The sequence below is a fragment of the Pseudopipra pipra genome, chromosome 4 (assembly GCF_036250125.1).
Source record: "Pseudopipra pipra isolate bDixPip1 chromosome 4, bDixPip1.hap1, whole genome shotgun sequence".
Lineage (NCBI taxonomy): Eukaryota > Metazoa > Chordata > Aves > Passeriformes > Pipridae > Pseudopipra > Pseudopipra pipra.
Window position 1 is genome coordinate 46,585,401 of NC_087552.1, and position 23,513 is coordinate 46,608,913.

A 23,513-nucleotide genomic window follows, 5' to 3' on the forward strand; every position below is an offset into this window, starting at 1 on the left:
GTTTCATTGACTTCAGCTGATCATTTAACCTGAAGCCTGTTAACAAGTCCAGAAAAAAATACCTAAATATTTGCTGCAGTGATTGTTTCAGAGTAATGCAAAATCAGAGACCATATCTCAAAAAATCTTGAAAGTGTCACATATTTTAAATCATTTAAGCCTTTTTTTCAGACTTGAGAAATAGTTAATAGAAATTTATATCAAATATATTATTGAACATTGCTATCTGTTAAATATTTTTCTGTATCTAAATATGTCAAGTTACTATATGTTAATTTTGTATGTGTTACACAGAAATTTTAAAAAAAAAATCCTACCTAATTACTCCCAGAGTACCTCATATGGATGTGAGAATGTCATGGTTTAACCCAGTAGTAGATAAACTACTCACTCGTCATCCCCATTAGGATGAAAAAAAACCCCAAAACTTGAAATGCATGATTTGAGATAAAGACAGTTTAATAAGACAGAAACCGAAGGGAAAATAATAATAAGGATAAAAGAATTACGATATACAAAACAAGTGATGCACAATGCAATTGCTCACCACCCCCAAACCAATGCCCAGCCAGTTCCTGAGCAGCAGACCCCAGCCAGCTTGCTTCCCAGTTTATTTGCTGCGCATGACGTCACATGGTATGGAATATCCCTTGGCCAGCTGCGATCAGCTGTCCCAGTTGTGGCCCTTCCCAATTCCTTGTGCACCCCCGGCCTTCTTACTGGTGACGTGAGCTCTTGCTCAGCAAGAGCTAAAAGCTGAAAGTTAGTACTCAATGATCTTGGAGGTCTTTTCCAACCTTAATGATGCTATGATTCTAAAACTCTGTTACCAACATTATTCTCATCCTAAATCCAAAACACAGAACTATACCTTCTATTAGGAAGAGAGTTAATTCTATCCCAGTCAAAACCAGCACAGAATTTCAACACAGAACTAGTAAAAGTAAGTATGCATGTGTATATAAATACATTGCTTTATAGTCTCTACATTTACTCTGATCTAGAGAGCTTTCCTCTGCTCTTAGTTACACAAAAAATTCCTTGTGTTACCCACTAGTGGTTACGCAGCTGTAGGTATGCCAGTCTAACTGCTTGTACAATATTTATAATTCCAATGGCTGCTCAAGGATGAATATTATTAAAGTGCTCTTTTTGAGCATACCTAGATGTATCTCCTGATGCCTCAGCTTCTTATGCTTTTCCATTGAAATTTCTAAATGAAGCATAATGAAGGGAAGGTGTTACAATGAATTAAGATATCAAGGAACCCAGAATACCCATGGATTATTTTGTCAAACACCCTATGTTCATAAATAATTATGAAAGTAAATATTAATTTTCATTCTAATTTAATTTTCATATTGATAATTAGAATTAACTTTACTTGCATAGAATCTCAATTTAATTAAATTAAATGTAGTTTTAAAGTAGTGAGTTATCAGGTAAAATAATTTAGATATAGAGTGAGGATTAACACCTTGATAAAATATAGGAAGTGCTACAGTACTTTCCCCTATTTTTCTTTACAAGTGGCTTGTTGAGAATCAGCTACATCTCTGGGACAATTTACAGTTGATAAAGCCAGTGCAACTGAAAAATTACTACAGTTATATCCATTATTGCTACATAGTTATCAAACATTGGTTAGAACTTCAGGAACACAAATGTCTTTATATGGGTTTTCAATAACTAATTTTCTAGAATAATAGAATATGCTGAGTTGAAAAGGACCCATCAGGATCATCAAGTCCAACTCCTGGCCCTGCGCAGGACCAGACCAGTCTGATGTTACCCCATTCACTGTTACCCTCTGTGCTTGACCCATGAGCCAATTGCTCACTCACCACAGGATGTGTTTATCCAGCTGTGCTGGACATTTTGTCCAGAAGGATCCTGTGAGATACAGTATCAAAAGCTTTACTGAAATCCAAAATGATTACATCAACTGGCTTCCCTTGATCAACTAGGTGGGTTACCTTGCAATAGAAGGAAATGAGGTTCGATAAGCAGGACTTTCCCCTCATGAAGCTGTGCTGGCTGTGACCAGTGACTGCATTTCTTTCTGGTGTTTTTCAGTATCTCCAGAATAATCTTCTCCATAACTTTACCAGGAACTGAAGTGAGACTGACAGGTCTGTAGTTTCCAGGATCCTCCTCCTTGCCCTTCTTGAAAATTGGGACAACATTCGCCAGCTTCCAGTCAGCTGGGACCTCTCTGGATTCCCAAGACCGCTCAAAATCATTGAGAGAGGTTTTGCAATGACATCAGACAGCTCTTTGAGGATTCTGGGATGAATCCCATCAGGACCCATAGATTTGTAGGGATCCAGCTGGAGCAACAAATCCCACATAATTTCAGGGTTGACTGGGAGTTGATCATTCTCACAGTCATGGTCCTCCAGCTTGGGGCAGTGAGAACCCCTTGCCCCATCATCCATCTGAAGACAGAGGCAAAGAAAGCCTTAAACACCCCTGCCTTGTCTCTGTCCCTGTTTGTGAGGTGACCATCCTTATCCTGTAGCGGGCCAATGACATTTCTACACTGGCTATTGCCATTAATGTATCTGAAAAAACTCTTTTTATTGTCCCCCACATTTCTGGCAGCTTCAACTCTGGCTGAGCTTTGGCCACACAAATTTTCTCCCTACAGTGGCATGCAGCATCTCTGAATTCTTCCCATGTCACTTGACCTTGTTTCCATTTGGCATACACCTTCCTTTTTTGTCTTATTTCCAAGAGAAGAACCCTTCTTAGCCAAGCCAGCCTTCTGCCTCGCATGTTTGTCTTCCATCATCTGGGAATTGCCGGTTCCTGTGCCCTTAGGAGGTGATGTTTGAAAAGTGACCAGCACTGATGGACCCCAGCATCTGCAAAAACATTTTCCCATGGGATCTTACTTACTAATTTCCTGAGTAGCCTGAATTCTGCTCTCCTCATGTCCAGAGGTGAGGTTTTGCTGGCACTTTTCCTCCAGTCGATGGAGATTTTAAACTCAATCACCCTGTGGTCGCTGTGGCCAAGATCGTCACCAATCACTGCTTCACTCACAAGATCCACTCTGTTGACCAGCAGCAGATCAAGGAGGGCATCTTTCCAAGTTTGCTCCCTTAGGACCTGTTCCAAAAAGTTGTTATCCAGGTTTTTTAGGAATCTTCTGGGTCAGGTTGTACCAGCTGTGTGATGCTCCCAATTAATTTCTGGCAAGTTGAAGTCCGCCATAAGGACAAGGGCAGTTGATTTGGAAGTGTCCCTTAGTTCCTCAAAGAATAATTCATCAGCATCATCATCCTGGCCAGCAGCTCTATAGTAGACTCCCACAATGAGATCTACATTATTTGTTTGTCCCCTCATTCTTACCCAGAGGCTCTCAACTGTACCATTGTCAACTGTGACCTCAACACATTCTAACCCTTCTGTTACATACAGTGCCACCCCTCTGCCTCTTCTGCCCTGCCTGAAGAGCCTCCTGAAGAGCCCTTAACCATCCCAGCAGGGCACTCCAGGCACAGGTCTCATCCCATCAGGTTTCACTTACACCGATGATGTCAAATTTCTGGGACTGGGCCAAAGCTTTGAGCTCCTCTTGTTTGTTCCTCATGCTGCCTCATTATAAAATATGCTATTTTACTGGAAATTTTGTAGATCAAAACAGGCATACCAGGCAGCATCAGGAGAAAGCTCTGATGCTACAGCAAAGGCTGGAATCCATTGTATCATGAAAGAGCTAACACTGACTGATCTCATAAGAAAGTATTCTGAAAACAAATGTTGTAGCCTGAAGTTACTTTCATTTTTCACTCCTAAGAAGATTACTTCAGCATTCTGAAGTCCAAACTGTTATGGGGCTGGGGAAATAAAGAAGTAATTTCAATACTGGTATTGAAAAAAATTACTGCACAAACTAAGGATGTACATATACCATAAACCAATCCTTGCTATGACAACAAAATGTAGAGAAGTCCTCAAAAGTCAATGTTGTTTAGCAGTATGACCAATGGAAACTCTGGTTTCTTCTAGGAATACTCTGAATAAGGAATACTGATAAGTACAGAGCTGTAGGAAACTATCATAGAATCACAGAATGGCTTGAGTTGGCAGGAACCCTAAAGATCATCTTGTTCTGATCCCCCTGCTGTGGGCAGGGATATCTGTCACCAGACAAGGCTCCTCAGAGCCCTATCCAACCTGGCCTTTAACACTTCCAGGGATGGGGCATCCACAACTTCTCTCAGCAACCTGTTTCAGTGCCTTACCACACTCACAGTAAAGAATTTCTTCTTAATATCTAGTCTAAACCTACCCAGTTGGCATAATGGGCCCTCTGTTCCCCTTAGAAGGGAATCACTCACGACCATAATCCTGCCATTTTATTAAAGCTTTGTAATATAATGAGTTCCTAGGAATATGAATAGCCATAATTCTAACCAACAGCTGAACTAAGTGCCACCTCAACTGAGAGGAGATCTGCAGCTGTTGAAGAAAAGGCACAAAAGCATTTACATTTCCCAGTTACTAGTGGGGGCCTAATGCACCCCTTCTACCGACCAACTATGTCTCACCTGCGTCTGTAGCTGATAACTGCACTGTTACCATTCACATGCTTGTTCTCAGCACTGTCTGTACAAACCAGCTCCGTGTTTATAACACTTGGGCTTCTGCACATTTCCATTACTGGAGACAGTACTTATAGATAAGCCTGGCTAACCCTGTATCACCCTCTAGCAAACTATTTTAAGTGAACTAGCTACCAGTTAAGACAACAAATTTAGGGTTTGCAGCCACTCCAGGAGTGGTGCTTCCCTGGTACAGTTCTAAACAGCAAAACTAATTCTAATGTATATTAAGGAAACAGTATTTCCACTACCCACCTAACCCTCAGACAAACTTGCTAAATAGCAAAGCAAAAAAAATGCATAAAACAGTATTTGAGTGGTTGATCTACATGAGAGTAGCAATGACTGAGTGAGCAGCTGCCACATATTGTGGCAGATAGTCAACATGTTCCTTCCCCTTTCTTTTTCATCTACTGGACAGATAACAAGTTTATAGTTTTATTATTAAAGTCTCTGAAAAAAGTAGAATCTTTTTAGATAGACTGTATATTTTTTCCTCTCATTTTTTCCTCACAATATTTCTGTAGGATGACCACCTTTTCCCCCCCGCCACATACTCTTTCTATCTAACCCTTATTTTTTCAATATTTTTATCTTCTATTCTGTGCTTTTCTTTATCTTTAAAATGCTCCCTACAAGAACTTTAATACCATGTTACTGTAGTAAAACAGCAATATGTTGCAATGACTGGTTTGACCACCTTTAAAACTTTATGGGGAAAAATTTAAAAATCACAAGAATGAAAAAAGTGTCCTAAAATATTCCATCAACAGCACAATTCTATTTTTGCCAGCATGAAGTTTTTCATTTTATCCCTAGAAGATTGTGCTAAATTCCAACTTGAAATTATAGAAAAAATATTATTACCTCCATCACATGAGACACGAGAACCAGTTCCAAACCCACTAATTTTAACATACCAAGAAGCTTTACAGTGGAGTTTGACAGACTAGCTCACTTTACACTGTGCTAACAGTTCTATCTGTAGCAATTTCTATTACAACTACAACTCACAAGTACTCAGAGAGCACATTTACCTGTACAGTGTCCCAGTTATTTCATAAGACACAGCATCTCGCAGAAACACACTACAAAAATTATAAAAATATTAAACACAAAATTGTTTATGGCTCTTTTCTCCCAAGCACTGGGAAATAGAAATCATCCACCATCAATATTGTTTCCTAAATCTGCAGCTTAACTCCTAGAGTAACTAAGTTGTGTTGCTGAAATTCATTTTTTACAACAAGAGACTGCTAAATAAGAGGCAGAATGCGATGAGTCATTTAGATGAGGGTGCTATGGAATGAAACTTTACAGAATTCTAGATTATTCAGTCTCGTTTTCAGAAAATTCAGATTCAATGCAAGATTAAAGAAAGAACAAACAGCACTCTACTTAGATATTTTGAACATGGCATTGGACTGTATGTACCTTTAGCCTCAAAGTATCACAGAGCTGACCTCCAGCTACTTTACTGTTAAAACATTGTTAACATTGCTTGCACCATGTTATCAGTATGTTATAGAAAGTGAGCCTGCATCTCAGCCACTGTGCTACTGGTGACAAAGTGAAGACATTTTTAGCAGTAAGACAGGTGGCCCTCAGGACAACTGGCCTCTAGAGCAGATAGACAGAGACAGAGACCTGAATAGCCCTCCTGTATTCCAGGAGGATGTAGTTAGCGACTTACTGAGCCAGCTGGATCCCAACAAGTCTATGGGACCAGACGGGATCCATCCCAGGGTGATGAGAGAGCTGGCAGAAGAGCTTGCCAAACCGCTCTCCATCATCTTCCAACAGTCCTGGCTCTCTGGGAAAGTCCCAAATGATTGGAGGTTGGCGAATGTCACCCCAATCCACAAAAAAGGCTGCAAGCAGGACCCTGGCAACTATAGGCCTGTCAGCCTGACCTCGGTGCCTGGCAGGGTTATGGAACAGATCATCCTGAGTGCAATCACACAGCACCTTCAGGATGGACAAGGGATTAGACCCAGCCAGCATGGGTTTAGGAGGGGCAGGTCCTGTCTGACCAACCTGATCTCTTTTTACGATCAGGTGACCCACCTGGTGGATGAGGGGAAGGCTGTGGATGTGGTCTATCTAGACTTCAGCAAGGCCTTTGACACTGTCTCCCATAATATACTCCTGGAAAAGCTGGTAGCCCATGGCTTGGACAAGTATACCCTCTCCTGGATAAGGAACTGGCTGGAGGGTCGGGCCCAGAGAGTGCTGGTGAATGGAGCTGCATCCAGCTGGCGGCCGGTCACCAGTGGTGTTCCCCAGGGATCAGTGTTGGGCCCAGTCCTGTTTAACATCTTTATAGATGATTTAGATGAGGGGATTGAGTGTATCATCAGCAAATTTGCTGATGACACTAAATTGGGAGGGAGTGTCGACCTGCTGGAAGGCAGGAGGGCTCTGCAGAGGGATCTGGATAGACTTGAGAGATGGGCTGATTCCAATGGGATGAAGTTCAATAAAGCCAAGTGCCGGGTCCTGCACTTTGGCCACAACAACCCCATGCAGTGCTACAGGCTGGGCAAAGAGTGGCTGAAGAGCAGCCAGGCAGAAAGGGACCTGGGGGTACTAATTGACAGGAAGCTCAACATGAGCCAACAGTGTGCCCAGGTGGCCAAGAAGGCCAATGGGATCTTGTCCTGTATCAAAAATAGCGTGGCCAGCAGGAGCAGGGAAGTGATCCTTCCCCTGTACTCTGCATTGGTGAGGCCACACCTTGAGTATTGTGTTCAGTTCTGGGCCCCTCAGTTCAGGAAGGATATTGAGGTGCTGGAGCGGGTCCAGAGAAGAGCAACAAGGCTGGTGAAGGGACTGGAGCATAAGTCCTATGGGGAGAGGCTGAGGGAGCTGGGGTTGTTTAGCCTGGAGAAGAGGAGGCTCAGAGGTGACCTCATCACCGTCTATAACTACCTGAAGGGAAGTTCTAGCCAGGTGGGGGTTGGTCTCTTCTCTCAGGCACTCAGCAATAGGACAAGGGGACACGGGCTTAAGCTCCGCCAGGGGAAATTTAAGTTGGATATCAGGAGAAAATTCTTTACAGAGAGAGTGATCAGGCATTGGAATGGGCTGCCCAGAGAGGTGGTGGATTCACCATCCCTGGAGATTTTTAAACGCAGATTGGACGTGGCACTGAGTGCCATGATCTAGTAAATGGACTGGATTTGGACCAAGGGTTGGACTCGATGATCTCGGAGGTCTTTTCCAACCCAATCGATTCTATGATTCTATGATTCTATGATTTACTGCTGACATTAAGATGCAGGATCTATTTTACAATGCAGACATTTATACAGAGATTACAGAAGCCAGTTGAAACATTTCCAGTTAAAATTTCTTGTATCATTAATACAGAATGTTTTGTCAACAACATCAAGTCTATTTTATTTTCTCAGATACAGAGATATTATACTAGGCACAACAGTGATCACACCAATAGCTTTCTAAAGAGGTTTATAAATTTACTTTTGTACTGTAGTTTTAGTCTAGATCAACTACAGTTTCAGGATACAGTCCATTGTTGAACAGCAGTCCATTGTCAAACATTGCAGCAGACGTGCAATATCCAACATCAGGACAACATTAAACATACACATTAGCATGGCATAAAACTAATTCACACTGCTTGAAAACAGTATTCTAGCTCCTGAGCAAAATAATGATGGGGGAGTTATGAAGTCAGTGTCCTGTCTTCCAAAGAATAGGCACTTTTTTTGTTACCTCCATCCCTTCAATAAAAACAAAGGCCTATTACAAAAAGCACTTTTTTTTTTTTAAACAGAAATTAACTTTCACATCAGTTTTCAAGTCAAGTAAGCAGCAATAGAGGATGTCACTTGAACAAATGAAAAGTGCTTTAAATTGTTTTGTTTGGGATTGTCCTTTTGGGGGGGGGAGGGAGTTGTTTTTGTTTGTTTTTTGTTTGATTATGATTTTTTTAAATTATTCTGGGTCACCGTTTTTAAAAAATTTTTTTAAAGTTCTTAAAGCATAATAGCAAAACAACACAGAAATAGGATAAAACAAGTATTTGTAACTCACATCAATTGCATTCAGGATTTATGTTTCACAATCAATCTTTGCCAAACTAATACATCAACACACACATATATATTAATATTAATTTGGCAACCAGTGGTCTTGCTTAGAATGGAAATCTTATGGTAGACAGCACAATAGGTACAAAACAACTCCCCAGGAACAAATATTTCTTTGCAAGACTAGGTACCAAAGAGTTAGAAAAGATGGCAAACATAAGATCATTGTGCTTGTGGAGATTTGATGATTCAAAACCTAAGTCTCTAAGATGAGATATGAGGTAACTTCAATAGGTAACTTAGTTTTCACCATTTGTCTGGCTACTATGTGGCAACACAGCAAAAGGCAGGAGAATGACATGGGGAAAAACCATACAAACAGGCTCCCACAGCTGGTATTTGCAGCAGGCGTATGAGGTGGTCATTTGAGTGGGACAGGGGAGAAGAGACCTGGACCCTGAAAACATCCCCAATATCCTTCCAAGCCATATACTCTGAGAAAAAATAGAAATTTTTGATTGCCCTATTTTGTTTTTTATAAAATGAAGCTAGTCTATTATCCAACTCATGGTAGTATTATTGTGACCAAGGACAAGACAGACATGCTGGTCTGATTACCTTGTTTGAGCTCTCAGAAGTAACACTTGCTCAGTTTGATATAGTGCACAGTTACTTACTGCAAGTGGGATGCTTATGACCCACAGATAATGCCAGTCTTTGCAGGTTCATTAATAGTTAGTGCTGTGTTTTCTGAAATGAATATCTGTAGAGTTAGAGAATCAAAACATAACTATTTAAACAGTGAGACTACTTTCATAAGCAAGATGGTTTAAGTTATACAAAACCAACAGAAATAATTTAGAATTTTAAGTCATCCGTAACATGAGTTAACTATGAGCTTAAGATCAATTCAGCCAGCTTTTACTTAGTCAAATCTAAGAAGGGGCTTTACATGTCTACCAAAGACTATAATATCCAGACTCAGGTCTCTAAAGTAATACTCATTATAAAATGGTCCTCTTTTAAAAGATTTGCTGTGCTTTCAAGCAAGCAGAGTAAAAAAGAATCAGAGCTAACCATGGGGGGTGTGGTGGGACCCAAAAATAGAGTTTAAGTTGCTGATGTGCAATTATGTACTTTTTATTTCTTTTTTTGATTCATTTTATAGGTTTTCTGGGACTCAACCTAACATATCAATGCTGATTTGGTATTGTCCTTGAACACAGAGAGTTCAGTACAGAGACAGAACACTGAAAGAAGCAATTTAGGTTCTTCCTCCTGTGGAGTTTCTTAGGATGCATTGTGAGAAATCTTTTGATTTTGAACAAAAGAGAGACAGAACAGCATACTTTACCTGTTCAAGAACTCACTGCTCTCTACAACCTTAGAGAATGAACATCTCCATCTGCCCCAAAACTATGCTTTCCCTTTTCCTGAACCTGCCACACACATTTTACTGCTTTTGACAATAAAATTGCACCATAGCTTATGACATACACGAATTTCAGATACATGAGTCTGTTCATACAGAAATTCCTAAAAGCTGGAAGCCTTCTTTCTCCTTTGCTTCTTTCAAGATTTCCAAATAGTGGTTTTCCTAAAACAATGCACAAGTCTGAAGGACAAATAACATTGTTCTGAGTTCTTGCTTTACTAGAATTGATATTAGTTTAAGTCTACTGATATGTATTGCTGTATAAAAGCTTTTGCTGGCCTATTATTTCTAGGTAAAAATGTGACTGCAGAGGTCTATAACTGGGGTCTTTTACATGAAGCAGCCAAAGTGGTCTTTCATTAGAGAGACAAATAGTTACCTCTTAGCAACTAGATAGCATTCACTTTCCACAGCTAAGTTTAAGGAAATTGTCCTTGAATGTCTATTCCTGCTTGGGGAAAACAAAAAAACGTGGAGAATAAACATGTTCTGTTCAGTAAAATAAAAGAAAGACCTAGGAAAGTCTCAATGACTTAGTCTCATTTCCTTTGTTATTTTCAGCTAATACCTTATAACTAACGTATCAGATCAAGTTTTAATGATAATGGTGGATTAGTTTAAATTCACTTCCTCTTTGATCTGAAGCTATTTTAAAACTCCAGACTTGGATATGTTCTATTACCCAAGATAAATCCTACATTTAGAAAAATAAGTCACCTGTTCGCTGAAGTACATCAACACATTGAGATCCAGGGCCAGACCATAGTTGTTTCTCAGTTGCCAGACTACCCACAATGATATGGCACAAATCCACAACAGTGGTAAAGGGATTAAAACAGCTTGATATAGAACAAGCTTTTAGCTTGCAGGAGTTTCTTCAGCAGCAGCTAAAGTAGAAAAGTAGAAAGGGGACATACTCAAAGGGCAGAAGTGCTTGAATACTGAATTTGGTCTATTCTACCGGTTAGTACCCACAAGACTAAGTGAGAAGAGTTCAAGATAGTGCGTGAACCTCCTCAAGCAGTACACTGGAACCCCCAGAACATCACACAGCTGTGTGGAAAGGAAAACACTTCAGTTGGGCTATCTTATCTAGTGTTATTGATACAAAACAGTTGAGCCATATTCCTGACACCACATTGAGAAATTAGCTGAAATAGAAGAAAACTGCAAGGCATGAAACACGTAACTGCAAAGAAATGAAAAGCCTCCCAAAACTACTGAGTCTCAGTTCAGCATTCAGTAGAAATACACCCCTCTTCTACTAGGTGAACAGCTGCTGCATACTTTCCTGTGGCTTAAAAGCACAGCTATTAAATAAATACAATTTAGGAGAGGCATCCACTGAGGTTCCCACCAGTTTGCACATGCTGAGACACTCAAATTGTTTGTGTTCCATTAGATGGCTTTTAAGCTGGTTTTGGAATTCACATGGAGTTACAGTCACAGCAACCTTGTTTTGGACAGTACAGACAGCATGTGAAAGGTGAGTAGTAGGTTTTCAGTATTAATGTCAGTGAGGCTGGTATCCTGAAACAGTACATTCAACAGTAAGGCTCTCCAGATGCTCAAAAGAGGGGGAGAAAGTTAGGTAAACAATTTATGCTTATATGTAATTTTTTTATTTTGTACCCTCAGGTTTGATCCAAAGCTATCAACATATACAAAAAAGAAAGGTTTGTTGAAATAAATGTCTATCTTAGCAAGCCCTGTCATTCAATCACTGCTGTAGAAAGGTTTTTCAGCCTGAAAGATTCACCCAAATGGCTGTATGCAATTAAAGGTGCAAATATCAATACAAGATGGTTCTCATCCTTTCTTTCACCTCCACATCACTTGAATGTGCAAAAGCTATCCCACGAAGAAATATAATTCAAAGAAAAATAAATTGTTCTTTATTGAAATTTTGATCGTACTTAGAAAAAGAGAATTGTTCTTTTCTTTAACTCAATTTCATAGAGATGAACTGCCCATAGATGGAATAGCACCTACAGTGCATGACAAAGGTTGTTAATGAGCTACATCCATGAAGAAGGAATTCATGAACCAGATATTCAGAAAACACTACCTATATTATAAGGACTTAATAAGAATTTTTAAAGCTGCCTTCTTTACACAAGAAAGCAGTTTTCTTTACACTTCCTTACTGATTGCTTTTTAAGAGTTATAAGGCTTCATTTCTGTTTTACAACTTAGGAAAGAAAAAACATTTCCTTATTTCCCTTGCTAGATGCATAGACTATATCAGGCAGGGCAAAGTCAGTAGTACAGGAACATTTAGCGACATACATTACCTCTGAATGCACACGGTCCTGTAAGTCAGTGGTGTGGCATAAAAGGTACTTAAGTAAAAAAAATGATGAAGAAGCCACAGTAGCTGTTGCAATACTACTTTAAATACAAAGAAGGGTTTGCACTTGCTTTCAATGAATATCTTTTGGAAAAGATACCTCATCTGAAAGGAGACCTTTCCCTATTCTTTGACCCAGTTACACAGAGCAAAAGTTTCCCTTATGGGAAAAAACACAGGGGAAATGAAGTTAGAAAACATTTTCTTCAAATAATTTTGAATAAGTCTTTGGTTAAATCACTTACTTAAACTATGAACTATTTGATGAGTGTGATTGTTATGGCAAACATCTATGCTTCCTTTGTTTCTAAAAGAATTCAAAGCTCCCAACCAACTAATGTCTTTGGATATGTGGGAGATTAGAGGGGGTAGAGGAAAAGAAGGACTGGAGCACAGAGTACTTCCTTGGAGATGACCAAAGCTGCAGCTAGATGGGAAGCCAATTATTGTGCAGTATCAAACAACAGTTAATTTTCTAGTAATTAATTAAGGGAAGAGATTATTATTGTGTGCCACACTTAGAGAAATATTACTCCACATCTTCTGTATAAGACTACTGCATAATGACAGAAACTATTATAATGAAAAGAAATCAAAATAAGAACAGAGAAATAGAGCAAATAAAAATAAAAGTTTTGAGTTAAAATACAAACCAACTTTGAATGTATGAAAATTAAATAGCTTTGAATGAAATCATAAAAGGTACATTTCAAAATTCAGTGTAAGTTTTCTTTCTGAATGAATGAGACAGTAGAAGGAATGTAAGGAAAGAGGAGCAGACAACTAGCCCAAAAATTAGCTGTATTTCCCGTTATGTGCTTGAACACATGCAGTTTATTGGAGAAGATCAATAATGAGCATGGACTGAGCATTAGTACTAGATAAAACATATGGATTTTCAGTACTTCTTTGTTCAAAGGTGGCATTTTGTGTTTTCTGAACGTGAATGTTTAATATCGAAGCACTGTTAAAAACACATAAATCACCCATCTGAAAGAATCACAATGCTATCAGCCCCAGCTGTCATTGCTAAGATAATTGTCAGCTTTATGAGATTCTCCTTCACTCTTTTCTCTACACCTAGAAAACCAGAAGTCTTAGAATTAAGTCAGTTAGGACATAAGTTAATTATGGCAATTAACATGAGGATACATTTGGCTGTGAAGACATTGTAGCCCCCAGTCTCCGACAGAAATTAGCATCTGTTCCATTAACTTACTGCAAATTACACCCTTAGGAAAAAAAAGCAGGTTAGATCTTCATCATAAATATGCTCTCCTTTTTCTAATCACTATTGGTATATTTACATACATCCATTCCAGATGTGCATATATAAAGATACATACATCTATACACATTTATGCATACACACGCGCATATTTGTATATCCTGACCAAGGATAAAGCGTACTTTCATTTGTAGAGGGTTATAAGTTTCTGCATTCTCTAACATAGGAGTTTTAGCCATACTGCAATATTTGCATGGTGTTATTGACGTAAAGCAGTTGAGTCATGTTCCCGGCTTCATTCAAGAATGGCCCATCTTAGGAATTAGTAACAGAAATGTTTTGTACACCCACTCAAAGTCAATGCAGGCTCACTAGCATGCTCCAGCTAGCTGGCTCCTTATCTCCACAACAGACAACAAAACCAGGCAAATTTTTTGACAGGTGTTATGAAACACTCTCCTGCACGATTTGGTTTAGGTTCTGTTTTTTGTTTGGTTGGCTGGGGTTTTTCGTTTTGTGGTTTGTTTGTTTTTTTTTCAATATTGATAGCTTCTGTATAAAGTTCTAGTTTTGTTGCATTCCATGTTTATTTTCATATGAGATATTAGATTCTTGATAAAGAACTACATTCTAAGCCAAAGTGCATATAAGTTCTCTATTTCTCTATCTGTTCCTAGAAGAAAAATTTAATAATGCTTCAAATATTATATTACTAGATCCATTATCTCATGATTTTTAACAAAACTGAGTTTTGAAAGCCTTTTCAAGTACTTTTCAGAGGCTACTGATACAGTTTTCTTCTTCATAACACAGCCACTCTCAATTGCTTGTATGAAATGTCAGTCCAAAGGTTTTGTACATAGTTATATCACCAAATAAGGTATTTCCAAATGAGAAGTGTTGCCTGTCAGCTGGATGTGCTGTTTTGTTAGCTTAATTTGAGTTCCAGGAGCCTGGAACAATGAACCATCCATTTTAACACCACTGCATGATGCTCTACCACACGCAATTAAAGGATTCTTTCTGATGAGGTCCCAGGGCATCAAAGCACTCCTTAGTAACTTCCCAAATCTCATAATTCTATTATAGAATTATAGTGTGTAACAGATATAAGTACAAACAAATCCAGTAGTGGTTGCTGGGATGAAATTCTGCCTTTCTTGTTCCAAAAGCAGTTTATATTAGAGATCAAGTGCTGAATGCCAGGTGGATGTTTTGACCTCTATGCACTGCCATGTATGGAGGCCTTACATTTAATTAAAACAAAAATTACCCTGCACCACTCATTTTATGTTTCATGTGCATGATGCTTGTTGGTTCATTGCACAGGCAAGAACTCAATTAGTTCAATACCAACTGCATTCTACATATTAAATCATATTTCACTAGTGGCATAGATGCTTTATCAGAGAAGAAAGACAAGTGAAATCACTGGTCAAATTGTATCACAGTGGGTTGTAGCCAGGAATATACCTAAGTAAACAAATCCACTGGAACAAAACAGAGCTGGCTTCATTATAACCTTCACAGATATATGATTGCACAAAGCAGGTCTAGATAAAGCATCAATCTAACAGCAGTATTCCCTCCTGTATGCAATGTGTAGTACTATGCACAACTGGAGACAGATTAGATAGGACCAAGATTTCCCTCACTGTAGATAACTTGAGTCTAAGACAGCCATATTACTTTAAAATACTTGGTTTATATAGTGTATGCATTGTGTAATGTATGCACATACATATAAAAGCACATTAAAGCTTATATTTTGATACAAAATATTTATGAGAGTATTTTGTGCTCATTCTTTCCTTGATGAGCCTGATATGAAAGTATTTCATGATTAGATCATCTGGATCTTTTGTTCACAATTTTTTATTTGCCTGTGATTCTAAGAAACAGCAGTTCGGTAATATTTTTCAAGTACCTTCTTAAAATTCTGCTGAGAAATTTCTTCCCTGGAGTGAATGGTTTATTTGCTCAAGTGGGCAATGAAACTAGTAGCTGTAGGATAAAGGACTTTAGACCTGTTGCCAAAAAGATCCTGCTTCAATGACTGGGAAAAAAAAAAAAAGGCTACTGCTATGAGATGCCTTCATCCATAAAATAAGGAATAGGTGTACTTTTTTCCATTAAAATGTTAGCTAACACTGCATGGTATTTATGTTTGATGTTTGAATGAGATAGCTGGGTTTCAAATAAGATTGTAAGATTAAGAATAAATTTTACAATAGTGTTAATAGAACTGCAATTTAATAGCTACAATTCAACTATAGAAACCACCCACTGGCCTCCAATGAAGAAAAAATTAACTATAGCAAGGTGGAGCCTGTGAGGAAAAAGCCTTGATTATCCAAGCACACACTGGCCATCTGATCTTAGATGCTGGCAATATGTAGTGCAATTATTTGGATAATTATCGTATTGGTTGCCCAGTGTTCCCATATGTTCCATTAAACAAACCTTTGGCATTCTGAACAGGCTGTAGGCAAATCTGTCAGAACTGAAATGGAGATACCTGGACTGCTAAAAGGGATGGTAAAGCTTAATAAAAGAGAATTAATGGCAACATGTAAGCCATATCAGTTAAAGCAAAAAGGCCCTTCATGGCTTAGCCTCTGAAAGACACAAGATGATGCCAAACTGATGGAGGCAATTCAGGAAAGTGACATCTTTGGAAATTCAGCAGTAGATCTAACTGTTTTTAAAAAAGCACTGTAACATTTATTAAATAAAACAAGATTCCTTGTTATGAAGCCCTTCATAAGAAGTGAAAACTCAAGAACATTTAGAATCATGTCTGTTGTCTCAGGAATTGAGTTAGCTAATTAACTATCTCAGATGGCAGGTGTTTAGGTAAAATTCTCAGCAGAATGAGCTACTCATGTTATCTTCACTCAATTGCATTTACCATTGGTGGTAATTGTTGATTTAACTGAGCAGAGAAAACATTACTTCAGTGAAAGTATGTATACATCTCACTTTCTTTTTCTTTATAGAAGTACATTTACATATTTTGGTTAACAGACCTGCCCAGTAGAGGTTTAGTTTAAAACTCAGCAACATTTCTTTTTTCCTCAACTACCACCTTAATGTAAGACAATGGTATGTTTGTGGCCTCCAGAGGTATCCAGACCACAAAAAGCATGCCTGATTTTGCAATTTTCTATATGTTTTACTTAGGCATTTTTCACCTGGACTAAAACATTCATCTATGTCTTTCCTTCACCACTACAAACAGTGTGTAAGTTAAAATAGTAGAACATGTCTTATTTAGTCAATATCTAAATTCTGGATCAGTATTGCCTTGTTTCCCTGAATTACACATTCTCTTTATCCCCCAAATAATTTCACCAAGTTTTGGTACACAGACGTTCTTCTCTGGACTCTCCACAAGCAAAATTTTATTATGGGGTGTGGTTTTCAAATTAAGTTGTTCGGAATATTTTTACAGATAAGCCTTTATGCTATGTTACTCCACTTTCTTCAAGACACCATTCCTACAATAAACTAAGATTATGTGCAGTTCTGTTTAAAAAAAAAAAAAGTTAGATTCAGAAGTCATTAAATAAATTACTGAATAAGTGCCTAGATAGATGTATTGATACTATTGCCAATAAGTGTAATGTATGGGTAGAAGTACTTTATTGTAGATAATCAAAAAGCAGCCTTCAAATGTGCTGGAATTATTTTGAAGGAGTGCAAATCTTAGAGAAATAAAAAGCATAGTCTAGCTAATTTTGCTGAATGGATGACAATATAAAGTTGAAAGAAATACTGCACTTTTGCATGCTTACACAGTTGGTTGTGGCAACCTGAAATATTTTGACATTTTTAGCTCATGGTTCTTGAATTGCTTTATCATCAGATGAGGTACAGCTGCAAATTCAGAGGGATCTTACCACTGCATCAGCCATTATGGACTCCAGCCATATGCTCATATGCCAAATTGTTAGTCAAACACTCCCTACTGGCTGGATGTGACAGTTACCACTTGATCCAAACGATCTTTAATTGTCGTGTTGCAGCACATTGATTATGCAAAACTTGGTGGAGTGCTCTAACTTGTCATTGTGTTTGGCATAAAGCACTGTTATTATAGTTTGGTACTATTCGAATATGGAATCAGGTGTCATTTCTATTTTTTTCCAAGCAGCTGATAAGCCTGGGCACCAAAGCTAACAGCATGCACTGCTGCACAGGCCATTCAGCATCTGCTGCTATTCCAGCGACCTATGGCACAGAGGATTTCCACAAGTTAATCCTTCCTGCTAAACCTCTGTTTTCTTTCAGATTTCAGTAAAGAGCAGCTAAGCTGTTTGCCCTTATATGAAGGTCTAATATCATTGCTATGACAAAATAAACAAGTAGCTATTTTTATGACTCAAATGCTTGCTTGAAATTTTCTTCCTATGCCTAACTGCAGGGAATATATCAGGTAAGTACCAAGAAGAGCTATTCCTTAGGACTCCCTTGTTTCCTTGCCATTACAGGTGAGTTTGCCCTGGTGCCCTAGATTTTGACGTATTTATTTGCTTCTGGGTTTACCAATGAATAACACAGTTTTTAGCAGCTTTGCATCTTCGCATTGTGGAAAGAACAGTTAAATAGCTCCAATACTTCATGTTATAATTATCAGCATGTTGTGAAATCTCATTCTTGTAAAAAAAACTGATTCTTTTGAATCATAACAGTTCTTGAATAGCACTTCGAAAAGAGACTGGTCAATACAAATTTTTCCTCTTAGAAGGTTGAAATTTATAACATCACACAGCTCATAATGGTTATAGCAAAACATTAAAGATTTTAAGTGAAATATCTTCCCAAACATTATGCATTCTAATGCATCTCTCGATGACTTCCTCATCTCTACCATTTGGCAATAAGCAGTTAAGTATTTTGTTATTTCAAAAACAAGTATGCCATGCTTCAGAAAGTTACAATCTTACACTAAGTATGAAAATGAGCCTTCCTTACAAAGACACTATTTGAATTAGTATTTCAAACTGAGTTTCCAATGTTTCACTATTAATATTTCAGATAAGGGTGTCTAAAAAGTATAAAGTCAGAAAGCCAGGAGTCAAGTACTGCTGCTAGCTGGATTCAGAAAACAGACTCTAAATATAACACTTAGAATTCATTTAGTGCCTCCTGTCATGTCACCAGCCCTTTATGCAGGAAATTACTATTCGGGGGAAGAAAGTTAGCCAAATACTTCCATTTTTAGTCATTGTTATTATTTCACACAAAAATCCGATGTTTTTTCTTTCAAGATCACACATTTAGTTACGATTTCCTAAATTCCCTGTAAAGGCTACAGGCTTACACAAACTGTGATTCTTATCTTAAATAACAATCCACTTGTTTCTGTCACACATTGCTGAATGAATGGCAAGTGCCTGCTGCACTTTAGGGTTAGAGCTATTTTATTTTGACCACTTAGGAACCATTTGTACTCCCTCCTACTCCTCTTTCTTCCACACCTCCTCCCCACCCCTTTCCCCCTCCTTTCGGTACTTCTCCAGGAGAGCCCTGTCAGGCTGGGCAAAGAGAGTAAGACCTCATAATCAGAATGAGAGCAAAGTGGTTCCTTGCCTTAAATATGTTGACACGTTTTGATCCAAGCTTTAAAAATAAACATCAACTTTTCAGCAACTGCTGTAATAAGTGTTATACAGGAGTGCATAGTCCTTATCAAATCAAGATAACAGTGAAACACCCATGGTCACAGTGGAACGGAGGCGATGTTCACGGGTGAAGACACTTACTCTTGAGTAGCAACATAAAAAATAAAATCTGGTTTGACAGTTATGTCTGCTTATCAGAGAAATGCTAAAACACCCTGAAGATAAAAGAGACTTCTCATGGAACAACTGCTTGCATTTAAAGCTACTTAAGTAAAATCTTAAACAAACAAAACCCACCTTCGACGCATACCCCATACTCAAAAACAGCAGGAAGAAGATCCACCCAAACAGGCAGAGTTTAGATTTCACTGAATTTTAGATTTTTAGATTCTATGCAATTTCTCTATAACTTCACCTGGCTAAAGCTTTTTTGTTTCTAAAGACATTGAATGTAAACAGAAGAAAGAAGCGTTGGAGAAAGCTGATACTGTTTTGTCAATGCACGAACTTAAAAAATGGCAGTTTAACATGTTAAACAATTTATTTTTTTTCCCCCAACATCTGGAGGCATCTTAAAGTCTCAGAGAGGAGGCAAAATGGTAGTGCTGTTTGTATAACAGCTACCTGAATAATCTTACAACAGAGAAGAAATACCTCCATCAATAGCACTGAGCAGCCACTCTAGACCACCTGGGATTTCACAGAGATCATTCCAGCAGACAAGAACTACAAGTTAGAAATGTTACTTACCTCTTCGTGACTTTTGCTTCTTTAAATATGGGCATTCACATAAAGAAACCAACAGAGAGAACTGTGCAATTTCTTTGTGTTATTCAAGGCACTTTGATATACTTATTTTTTCCCTAAAAATTAAGATTTAAATCCAGAATTAACTAATGTTGCTAACATAAAATACCATACAATGATTCAGAGTGACACAGAAAAGTCATTCTCAGATAACGAAAGTAACTAAAACAAGTGAAAGACCACATACTTTCTGCACTAGAAGAAAAAACTGGCATTTTCTTCACTATCAGGTGCTGACGCAATTATGGAAAAATCAAAAGCAACAACTAAGGCTTAATAGAGAGCCTTGGTTTGCTTGAAGACCAGTAGCTGATCGCTTACCAAACATAGCTTGTACACAGCAGTTGCTCTTACAGAAGCTTGAGCATTTTAGTATTGACAGCAAGCAACAACCTATGTTCTTCCCATACACTAAAGCTTTACCTTTAAGTATATTCAAACACTGCTAAAATGCTAGAAGTTAGAAATACTTAATCAGTCTTTCACATCTCTCTGTAGAAGTCTAATGTCTATATCTTACCCAGCTGTTTAATCCTTAAAAGGCTGAAGGCAGCTGTAAGGCACAGGCAGATACTCTGAAGATCCCTAGATAGAAAGATGTACCTATCACTGCAGCTGCTCTTTGCAGGAGCCTAAAGAAGACATATTTCTTGCAATGGGGATGTAAAGAGATTTTTGGGTATTTTCAACCTCACTTGTGCTGGAGAGTCCTGCAAAAACAAGCATAATTCATCTACATGATCACTACAACTCCAGTATTTCAGCTCAATCACACAGGCAGCAATTCTAAGAAAGACTCAGCTGCTTCATCTGCACAGCTCAGTTACACACGAGCTGTACAGACAGCAGGCTTCACAGTGGCTGAGTGCCACAGAACTGGCTGGGGGAAGGGGGCACACACACATATAAGACTGGAAAGAAAGATATCTCAGATACAAGAAAATCCAGGGTTATATTGGTAAATGAACACGCTAATTTCAGGGACATAGCTATAATGCAGATTGAGATTAAGAAAGAAGACAGGTTACTTACATAATTAGACCTCCTCCACAGATTAAGAGTACTTTACTCATTGAACTACGTCTCATTAAAAAAAAAAAAACAAAACAAAACAAACAAACAAACAAACAAACAAAACAACAACCACCAAAAAAAAAACCTAGCTCCTTTTAACACTTCATCTAATCTACTAAATTAGCTCCTTTCTTTGCCCTCCAACACTCTCCAGGAACCCCTTTCCCCTAAAGAGTTTTTAAATAACACACTAATTCACTCTTTCACCTTCATTTGAAACTAGTAACATTAATTTGACACAAGGAGGTTAATTAGAATCAGATGTTGAAATTCTACTTTGGGCTGATTTCTGTCATCACAAGAATGTAGAGCAGGAGTGAAATCCTATTTTTAAAGAAAATTTTGTCTGCTCAGTATGTCCTCTGATGTTTCCTCTAGTCATCTATAACTAAATCATGGAAAGCAGCTTGAAAAAAAAAGCACCAGTTGGCCATGAGCCAGCAACATGCCACTCTGGCAAATGTGGCCAAAAGCCTCCTGGGCTGCTGAGCATTGCTAGGAGATTGAAGTGGGGATCCTTCCCCTCTACTCAGTGCTGGTAAGACACATCTGGGGTGCTGGCTTTAGGGCTGGATTCCCTGATGCTAGGAGTAATTGGACATACTGGATTAAAATCCAACAAAGGGCCACAAAGATGATTAAGGAACTGAAGCATCTCTCATATAAGGCCCAAGCTGAGAGAGCCTGGACTGCTCAGCCTGGAGAGAGAATGCTTTTGGGGGATCTCATTATGTATATAAAAATCTGAGGGGGAGAGGTAACAAAGATGGAGTCAGACTCTTTTCAGCGATGTCAAGTGGCAGGACAAGAGGCAATAGGCACAAAGTAAAATGTGAGGGTGGTCAAATACTAGCACAGCTTACCCAGAGAAATTGGGGAGCCTCCAGCCTTGCAGATATTCAAAACCTAACTAGGCATAGTCCTAAGCTACTGTAGCTGACCCTACTTTGAGCAGAGAGAGTTAAATTAGATGATCTCATGCGGTCCTGGCCAACGTCCTTCATTTTGTGGTAATTGTGTAATGTGGTATGGTAACCTTGAAAAAACTCCTTCTGCAGAAACATAATAAACGTGAAATATTCCAAATATAATAAATCTTTATAGCTGCCAGAAAAAAAATGTCTCTGCATACAGAGAACTGTTCTTTGAAGTATTTTTGTACCTTTTAGGTAGAGAAGTCAAACAAGCATGATTTTAAAGGAAATGACAGGAAGATGTCTATTTTTAAGATTGAGAGAATATTAAATTAGCAGTCACATAACGAAACAAAAGCTGTTCAACTAATAATCTTCTTTCTTAAGTGTTGCAAACCAAATTTACTGCTTCATAAAATTCAACTCTGCAGAGATTATTTAATGTGAAAATGCACTTGAACTTGCAACGCAAATATTCCTAAATATTCCTCTGAAGGGTTGTCTCAGGATATTTCTGTGTTTGGGTTCCATTCTCTCTCCTATCCTGTATCCTATATCCTGTATAACTCAATTCTATTAGTTGCAGAGTGTAAAATAGCAGCCAGTTGCATATTTAAACAGAGAAAAAGGAAAGACTGTAAGAAACAAACTTGTTCAACTTAGTCACTTTAGTCATCAAGTAACATTTTTGTCCATTTACATGTAGTGGCTATAACTGTCTTGTGGTTCAAGTTAGTCTCAAAATGAACTTTTGCCTTTGACAGCAGCAGAGGGAAGTCTGTTCACCCGTATGTCTGACCACTAGTTAATAAAAATGGCTATGAAAGGAATGATACAAGTATCACTGCTGTTGCCATGTGCTTTACTTTGCAGTGAATCTGAACTTGTGCACACTGATTTCCTGTGTGATCTCAGTTATCCGTGGGCTACACCAATTGTGAGGCTGTCCCCAGTAGGCTCCCTCTGCTGAGGCAGCTGTGCTAGGACAGGATATATTCATTTCTACTGCTGAGAGGCTTAAGGATGACTGAGTTACATGCACAAGAAAATGCTTGCCCTTCAAAAAAATTCTGCTTCTGTTTCAGATAGGTAGATTTTTGAACCTGTTTTCTGCTGTGCCCTAGTCTCAGAGCTCTTACAGCAATGTTCCACTTTCTGTCACCTTGCTTTTAACAATCCAAAAAGAGTTTTAGAATTTGTACTTGATGAACTCAATACCTAACAACATTTTTAATGTAAGCCAAGGCACACAATGACTGAGTTGTTTGATACTTACTGGCCATTGTGATGGAATGAAAACATGAAATCATTTGATTAGTGTGTAGAAGTTAATGAGAGAAAATTGTTTCTTGTCTGTTTCTAAATCTTGCAAGGATTTAGTATCTTGAAGATAAATAAGGTCAAGAATAA

At 38.3% G+C, this 23,513-nt stretch overlaps 1 protein-coding gene and 1 long non-coding RNA gene across 3 annotated transcripts in view; one reads left to right on the forward strand and one right to left on the reverse strand.

Moving 5' to 3' along the window:
- SGCZ (sarcoglycan zeta) overlaps positions 1-23,513 on the forward strand; it is a 421,202-nt gene that overhangs the window by 81,573 nt on the left and 316,116 nt on the right. The gene's annotated exons all lie outside the window — the stretch shown is intronic.
- On the reverse strand, positions 2,556-3,369 carry LOC135413281 (uncharacterized). Its single transcript, XR_010430161.1, has 2 exons — positions 2,902-3,369; positions 2,556-2,818 (listed from the first exon to the last, which is right to left on the reverse strand). It is a non-coding gene; the product is annotated as an uncharacterized LOC135413281 (long non-coding RNA).